Genomic DNA, 8,790 nt, shown 5'->3' on the forward strand with positions numbered 1-8,790 from the left:
CAAGGGGGCCAGTGTCACTGGATGGAGGAGTAGGTGGAAGGGAGTAAGGTATAAGAAGACTGGAAAGGGGGGCAGCTAGGTGGATAAGGCACTGGGCCTGGATTCAGGAGGACCTGAGTTCAAATCCGACCTCAAACATTTAACACGTACTAGCTGTGTGACCCTGGGCAAGTCATTGCCCTGGAAAAAAAAAAAGAAAGAAAGAAAGAAAAAAAGACTGGAAAAGGTAGGAGGGGACCAGGTTATAAAGGGCTTTGAAAGTCAGAGGATTGTATTTAGTCATGGAGGTGATTGGGAGTCACTGGAATCTGTTGAATTGGGGGTAGGTGGGAGAGTGTGTGTGTGAAAAAGCAAGAAATGGAAGGCAGGTCCAAATCCAGCATTCTATCTACTACCCAAGTATACAGTCAGTAGGGGTGATATTATTACATTGCAAAACAGATTATGATTATATTCACTTAGTATAGACTCAAATTTATATAGAGAGTAAAAGGAGGGCCATGAAGCTCTGCACAGCTGCTATTCTATGGCTGACAACCAATGGTTTTTGCAGTCACAGAATATATCGAGTAGCTGCAAAAACCTTGACCATTTTCGTCAGGGCTGCATATTTCCTTAGTCAAAAGGTGATTGGTAGAACCTCTGTTATTTTCTCCTTTACATGGTTCATCACTGATGAATTGTAATAGCTGAACTTCATGCAAAGAAGCACTAATGTCTTTATGGTGAAGTGGAAGTGAAGGGCCACTTACATGGTGGAAGCCTCTGAAAAGGCATCATTGGATGGCTTTTCCGTTGTTGGAGCTCAGTTAAGTACTTGGAATAATGACTTAATCAGTATGGCTGCTGAAATATTCTAGCCCCATAGCATTAGTGAGAACACACAGTGAAATGGGAATGAACTGTGTGCTGTATTTTGACATGTGTACTTTTGGATTGACTACTTAGTTCATTAATTTCTGATAAGGGGAGAATATCAAATGCTACATTATGTGCTCAGGAAGAAAGAATGCTCTTTGAAGTAAACCTTAGAATTCTTCACTGTGATTTCCCTTAAGTGTCGAGTCAAGGTTTCCTTTGTTGGTGGTGGTAAAAATGCATTCCCAAAGTGACAAGGAAATTAATTGTGAAAAATGTGATTCGATAAGATTGACATTTATTTTAAGTGCAGTTTTTAGGAAGGAGTTATGTAGAAGATGGGGTCAACCTGATGTGGGATGGATTTAGGGTCAAACTGATCGGGAGTCATCCCAAAAGAATTACAAGATTCAGTGACTCAGTTTCCCAAGTTTTACACAGGGAGAGAACCAGAAAAGTAGAAAGGTATCTCTTGAATAAATAAAGACAGTTATATTTATGGTATGGATAAATTGATTATCAGTCTCATTATAATAATTTCCACCTTAGGGAGGTACAGAGGAGGGCCAATCCTAATTTGAAGTTCCTGGGGACCTAAGCTAACACCTGAAGCAGGTACCTTTTTCCATGGAGGTGTGTTTTGGGGGTTTACACATCATAAGGTGAATCTGGGGACAAATTTGGCCTTTCCTGCCCATGTTACCTTTTGATTCCCATGTCCAGTTTCAAAATATTTTCATTTATCAGTTTTCTATATCCTCTCTGTGTATCATTGTTATAGTTAAGGTCTCTATGACCTGCCTCTTTATGTTCTTGTTATGTTCTATGTTACTGATTTATGTGGGTAACAAGAACCCAGGCCCTGACTTATATTAATGAAGACTCAAGTCTAAGTTATCCATTAACTGGGGTCTGAATCCCTCTCAGAGCTCAGATCTAAGTTAGAGCTTGGGTCTCAGGTTTTTCTATTAACCCCTTTTTTGCCTCCTACATCAAATCTTTGGTCAGTCCATTGGACTCAGTTGAAACTGAAAGAAATACTTTATAAGCATTAACTATTCTGTCATTTTCCTTTAATTAAGTATGTGAATTAGGATGGTGTTTATTATTTCCAGTTTATAGAGGGGGAAAACTAAGATTAAGAGATTTTTTTCTGAAATCAGAGAGTATCAAGTCACCTCAATGTAACAAATGAAAATAGAGTTTCTGGGTAATTAATAATCAATTTTATTAATTATTTCTAGCAGATAATTACAAGATTGAGGTCAATTGATGCTTCCAGAAGCCAAAAGACCTCCTTTGGAGAAACATTAGTGTTTAAATACCCTTGGAGAGTTGTTGTTCCTGACAGGAGGTAATCAATTCCGATTGATTAGAGAATGAATATTATAATAAGAGGTGGGTCTATTCTAATGAGGAGTTGAGGGAACATGACATGTAACCCTTACTTATCTCTACCCTGACTCCCCCCTAGTCCCAAGAAATCTAGACAAAAGGTCTTACCCCTATGTTTACCATCTTCCCCCCCTCACCCCCCACCCCCACCCCAGCCTGGGTTGAAGACAATGGGCTGGAATTTATCTAGATTTAATTATTTTTTCTCTTTAATCAGAATTAGTCTTACCTACTTGGGTGGGGTCTGAAGAAGATTGAGGAGAAAGTTATTCCAATTTCATTATCAGCAATGTCTTTAAGATGCTGACTGAATAACCTACAAGGGGTTGATTTCTGTATGAGGAAACAGAGAGGGGAAAAACTTTAGTCCTAAATCAATAATTCATTTATTAATATATTTCTCTCACCAAGAAATGAAAGGAAAGAATGGAAGAGTAAAGGGGAAGGATGGGTGGACGTAGCCACCAAAAGGGAGGAAGAACCAGGGAACAGGAGAGGAGTGATTTGTTGGCAAATGGCATTCAGAGAAAATGAGACTCCTTTGCTGCAGTTTATAAGAGGCAGACCACCCTAGTGATCCTTGACAGAGAAAGGGCCTGTCGCAATTGTTTAGCCAGAGTAAGCCTTTGTGATTCTGCTAGTAATTCCCTGAGTGACTGTGGAGATCTATTATTATGACAAATTTAACATTTAGGGTTCACTTGAAACCTGCAGAGTTCTTATTCTAGGGCATGCCTGACTCAGGCCACTCCAGTGGTTCAAGCTTGGGATTGGACTGCAGTAAGACATTCATGAGCCATAAAATATTTAATGAAAGTTCATTCAACCATAAAAGGGAGCAATAAGGACATAAGAGAGATTTAGGAAAATTGAGGCATCCCTCCATTACTGTTATTGTCATGGTGACAAAGCCCATTCAGAGAGGTTATGTTGAATGCTTGGTGGTGGGAATTACACAGAGCTTGAAAAGTCCCCATTTCCTTACAAATTGAGGCTGCTTACATGTCAGGTGGCTTGGAAGCCATGCCAAGCTCCAGACCTCTGGACCAGTGAAATCCTGGATGTGCCCTTGCCCCATTAAAGAGAAACCAAGTCATCCTGTGTAAAACAGTGCTGGCACAGTACTCTATGGCCATTTTTTGTTAGCTATAATACTGATCTCCAGTGCCTCACTCCCCTCCTTCCTGTGAAGTCATTTAGGAGACACTACTATAAATATGGGGAAAGAGCTGTCTGGAGGAAGGAGCGAACAGTGCGATCTAACTGCTTAAGAGGAAAAAAAAGTTTTCTAATTCTTAGTTTTCTCCTTTCTCTTTAATACCCTGGTTTCTTTTCAATTAGGGAGCATTTCTTAAGTGCCTACTGGGTGTTAGGCACTGGGGATACAAATAAAATGAATGAAAGGATTTCTAATTCCCTAGGAGTTTGTAGGGAGACAAGTACATATAAAAATATACAGCACAAATACAAAGTGAATCAATGCAAGTGTGTTCAAAATAGTTAAGTACAAGGCTGTTTGTGAATGAGAGCATCAACAATTGGGAGGATCAGGAAGGGGTTCATGTAGAATATGGTGCCTGAGCTGTACCTTCAAGTAAGTGAGGGTCCCTTGGAGGGGAAGGTCAGGAGAGAAGGCCAGTTTGGCTGGCTCTTAGGTGTAGAATCCAGTGAGAATCTACATGTAGATGGAGGTGAGGTTGGCTAGGACTTTCAAAGCTAAACAGAGGAATTTGTATTTTATTCTAGAGGTAATAGGAAGTCACTAGAGTTGTTTAAATAGAGAAATCACATGTTTAGGTCTAAGCATAAGGAGAATTACTTTTGCAACTTTTGTAATTGTGTAGGATGGACTAGAAATTTGAGGCAGGGAAACCAATTAGGAGGCTATTGCAATAATGTAGGTGAGAGATGATAAAGGTTGGAACTAAAGCAATAGTGATGTGAATCTATGGAGGTAGAAATGGCAAGATTTGGTAACTGGATATGTGGGGTGAGGGAGAATGTGGAGTCTAGGGTAATGTCATGAACACAAATATGAGACATTGAAGGATTGGGGTGCTTTTGACAGAAAAAGGGAAATTTGGAAAATGAATAAGGTTTTTTTGGGGGAGGAGGGAAATGATGAGTTCAGTTTAGATATTTTGAGTTTAGGTCCCTGGGATATCTGTTTAGAAAGTCCAATAGGCAATTGGTGATGTGGGAGCCTAGGAGTGATACTGGGGCAGGATATATATTTAGGAGCCATCTTTGTAGATATGATAATTAAACTAATAGATAGAACCTTGAAGAACATTCGTAGTTAAGGTGTGTGTAAAAGGAAATATGAAGAGAATAGGGTATTATTATTATTATTATTATTATTATTATTATTATTTTTATTTTTAGTGAGGCAATTGGGGTTAAGTGACTTGCCCAGGGTCACACAGCTAGTAAGTGTTAAGTGTCTGAGGCCGGATTTGAACTCGGGTCCTCCTGACTCCAGGGCCAGTGCTCTATCCACTGTGCCACCTAGCCGCCCCTATTTTTTAAGAAGTGGGCTGTTTGGGATGGCTCAGGAGAGATGAGTAAGGGGATAGAGTTGTATAAATACAAGTGGATTTTCACATCCCTTCCCTACCCTTCCCCCCTTCTGATTTCCACCTGTTTTGACACTTGGCCCTGGTTTTATATGAGAGCAGCACACAGAATCTTGCTGTCTTCTTGGTCTACTAGCTAATGAAAGAGAGGAATTATCAGATCATAAATTGAGAATTGGAAAGGATCTTAAAATATCATTTAATCCAACCCACTTCTTTAACCGGAGAAGGAAACTGAGATCCAGAAAAGGAAATGACTTCCTTAATGGCCTGAGGCTGAAAATGGATTTGAACCCAATTCCTCTGACTAAGAATCTAAGAATCTTTCCATGATAACATGATGAGTCTCCCAGAACAAGGCAATATGGCACCAATCTTTGAACACTGGGTTATTGAATTTCATTATTTCTGATTTTCCTTGTCTAGTTTCCATTGATCTCCTTTTCTATTTTTGAACAGGGGACAAATGTTTTAATGATTACTACTTTATAATATAGTTTGAGGTCTGGAAGTGCTAGCACCCCTTCATTCCTGCCATTTTTCAATATTTCCCTTGTCATTCACTTTTCTTGCACTTTTTTTTGGGGGGGGCAGGGCAATGAGGGTTAAGTGACTTGCCCAAGGTCACACAGCTAGTAAGTATCAAGTGTCTGAGGCTGGATTTGAACTCAGGTCTTCCTGAATCTAGGGCTGGTGCTTTATCCACTGCACCACCTAGCTGCCCAAAAGAGTGATCTTTTTTTGTCTTTTTTTTTTTTTCTGGGCAATAAGGGTTAAGTGACTTGTCCAGGGTCACACAGCTAGTAAGTGTCAAGTGTCTGAGGCCGGATTTGAACTCATGTCCTCCTGAATCCAGGGTCCCTGCTTTATCCACTACACCACCTAGCTGCCTTTTTCTTGCACTTTTTTGTTTCAGTTGTTTAATTTTACATATCTTTGTGCTTATTCACCTATGTGGCTTTTTCCCCCCATTGTGACATTTTAAATCCTGTTTTAAGTTTAATTTCTTTTTATGTTTTAGTTTGTTTTGTTTTGCTTCCAATGGGATTTCACTTTCCCCTTCTGGAATTTTTATTTTGTCTCTTCTTTACTTTTAGGCTATTATTTTATCTTATTTTGAGTGTTTTATATTTCATTTATATTTTTTGGATATGCAGATTTTATTATACTTTCTCATTGTCCACTGCAATTTTTATTTGAGGGACAATGGGACTCGTATTTCCAATTTTATTTTTAATTTTGTTTGTTGTTTTTGTTTGCCTCTTGGGAACAGCCTTCCCTGCCCCCCCTCCAATGTATCTGCTGTCAACATGCAAGTACTATTATACTATTATGTGAAATGTTTTATTGATGCTGTTAATTGATGCATTATGTTGATGAGGCATCAGGATGTGGTTATGAGCAGGCTTTTATTCATGCATGCTGTTTATATTATTATTTGCTATATGTTAGTTCATGAAAAAAGTTAGTGTTATTGTTTCCCATGATCATGAGTTTATTTCTGTAGTACGGTATTACTTTGCATGTTTGTTTATTTTATATGAAGTTGTATTGATTATTGCTCATTGTGTTGTTCCGGTATAGTGATGCAAGTTCATACTCACAGTCAGCATTACTGGTTTTGTTGAACTTGGAGCAGTCAGTCTCTGAAGTAATTTAAATTAATATTATAGGGGCGGCTGGATGGTGCAGTGGATGGAGCACCGGCCCTGGAGTCAGGAGTGCCTGAGTTCGGATCCGGCCTCAGACACTTAACACTTATTGGCTGTGTGACCCTGGGCAAGTCACTTGACCCCAATTGCTTCACTTAAAAAAAAAATTAATATTATAGAGTGCTCACTTCATCAGCACATATACTAAAAAATTGGACCGATATAGAGAAGATTAGCATGGCCCCTGTACAAGGATGACACGTAATTAATGTTATATAGCCAGGTGTGGTGGCATACTCCTGTAATTCCTGTTACAGGAGAAATTGAAGCTGGTGGATCTGTTTAGGCTTGGGAGTTCTGAGCCGTGGTGGTGTCCTAAGTTTGCTATGAATGTGGTGAGCTTCTGGGATGAGGGATGAGGACGGAAGGCTTGAGGTAGGGCACCAGGTGTTAAGGAAGGGGTAAACAGGCCCAGGTTGGAAAAGGAGCAAGTCAAAGCTCTCCTAATGATCAATGGGATAGGATCTGTGAATGACCCCAACCCTAAATTTAGCCTGGGAGATGGAGAGACACAATTGTAAACAAACAAGTGAGTAAATAAGTATCAAACAAAAAATTAAATGGATGAGTAAATAATTGTTGCATTGTAGATATTGAAAGTCATAGAGGCCTTCTAATATTAGGAGTGGGCAGTTAGGTGGTGAAGTGGATAGAGAGTCAGGCCCGGAGTCAGGAAGACTCATCTTCCTGAGTTCCAATCTGACCTCAGACAAGTACTTCCTAGCTGTGTGACCCTGGGCAAGTCACTTAACCCTGTTTGTTTCAGTTCCTGTAAAATGAGCCGGAGAAAGAAAAGACAAACCACTCCAGTTATCTTTGCCAAGAAAACTTTAAATGAGGTCACTGAAACTACTGAAAAAAATTAGGAGTAGACAGAGTAAAATACTAAAGTTGTTCTAAAAATATTGCAAAAGAATGTGGAAGGCTTGCTAGGAGGACTGCAGAATCATACATAGGAACAAATTGCTAGGTGAGGTAACTTAGAAAATACCCTGGGAATTATTTGACCTATTTGATTATTTAAATATTTATGAACTAACATTAGGAGATAATACTTAGGGATGAAACTGCAGGTCATGCTCTGAAGAAAAGCAGCTGTTTAAAAAGTTGGAGCCCTCTTGAGCACGGACAGCATTCCCACATAGATATTGAGAGTTATTATTGAGAGACAAATTTTAAAAAAATAATATTTTATTTTCCCCCAGTTTACATGTAAAAACCGTTTTTTAACATTGATTAAAACCAATTTTTGAGTTCCAAATTTTCTCTCTCCCTCCCTTCCCCCTATACATTAAGTAATTTGATATAGGTTATTACATGTTCAATCATGCAAAACATATTACAATATTAGTCATGTTGTGAAAGAAGTTACAGACCCAAAGGAAACACATACTCACACACATTCACAAGTACAAAAAGTGAAAAATATAGTATGCTTCAATCTGCACTCAGACTCCATAGTCCTTTGTCTGAAGGTGGATAGCATTTTTCATTGAGTGCTTTGGAATTGTCTTGGTTCATTGTATTGGATCATTGAAAATAGCTAAATCATTCACAGCTGATCATTGTATAGTATTGCTATTACTGTGTACAGTGTTCTCCTGGTTCTGCTTACTTCACTTTGCTTCAGTCCATATGGGTCTTTCTAAGTTTTTCTTGGTAATCATATGCTTCATCATTTCTTATAGCACAATCATATTCCATTATAATCATATACCAGAAACTTGTTCAGTCATTCCCCAATTAATGGGCATCCTCTCAATCTCCAATTCTTAACTACCATAAAAAGAGCTCCTATAAATATTTTTCTACCAATAGGACCTTTCTGTGCCCCTCCCCCCAATCTCTTTGGGATATAGATTTAGGAGTGGTATTGCGAGGTGAAAAGGTATGCACATTTTTATAGCCCTTTGGGCATAGTCCCAAGTTGCTGAGAGTCACATTTAAGTCCAAAAATGAATCTTCTCCTGTAGGTAAGGCTGAAGGCAGATCTAGATCAGAGAGATATTACAGGTCCACTCAAAGGCTATTTTTAGGACAGGAAACAGTCTTCTATAGGCCCAAATGGATTTTTAACCATTTGAATAGAGGTTCCAGAGTATCTCAGTGGCACTTAACACTGGTCAGTGACTGATGAAGGATGCAGAGATATAAATCATCTGGGAGTGTTTGTGTACCTATCTTATTGACTTTGGAAAGACAATGGAAGAGGAGCCCGATAAAAATTCTGATCAACAAACATTTATTAA

The 8,790-nt window shown here is 38.9% G+C and overlaps 1 non-coding gene across 1 annotated transcript; it reads left to right on the forward strand.

Moving 5' to 3' along the window:
- Positions 1–6,661: 6,661 nt before the first annotated feature.
- Positions 6,662–6,771, forward strand: LOC122727018. Its single transcript, XR_006352998.1, has one exon. It is a non-coding gene; the product is annotated as a U6 spliceosomal RNA (small nuclear RNA).
- The last annotated feature ends 2,019 nt before the right edge of the window (positions 6,772–8,790 follow it).

This window comes from Dromiciops gliroides, chromosome 4 (genome assembly GCF_019393635.1).
Source record: "Dromiciops gliroides isolate mDroGli1 chromosome 4, mDroGli1.pri, whole genome shotgun sequence".
Lineage (NCBI taxonomy): Eukaryota > Metazoa > Chordata > Mammalia > Microbiotheria > Microbiotheriidae > Dromiciops > Dromiciops gliroides.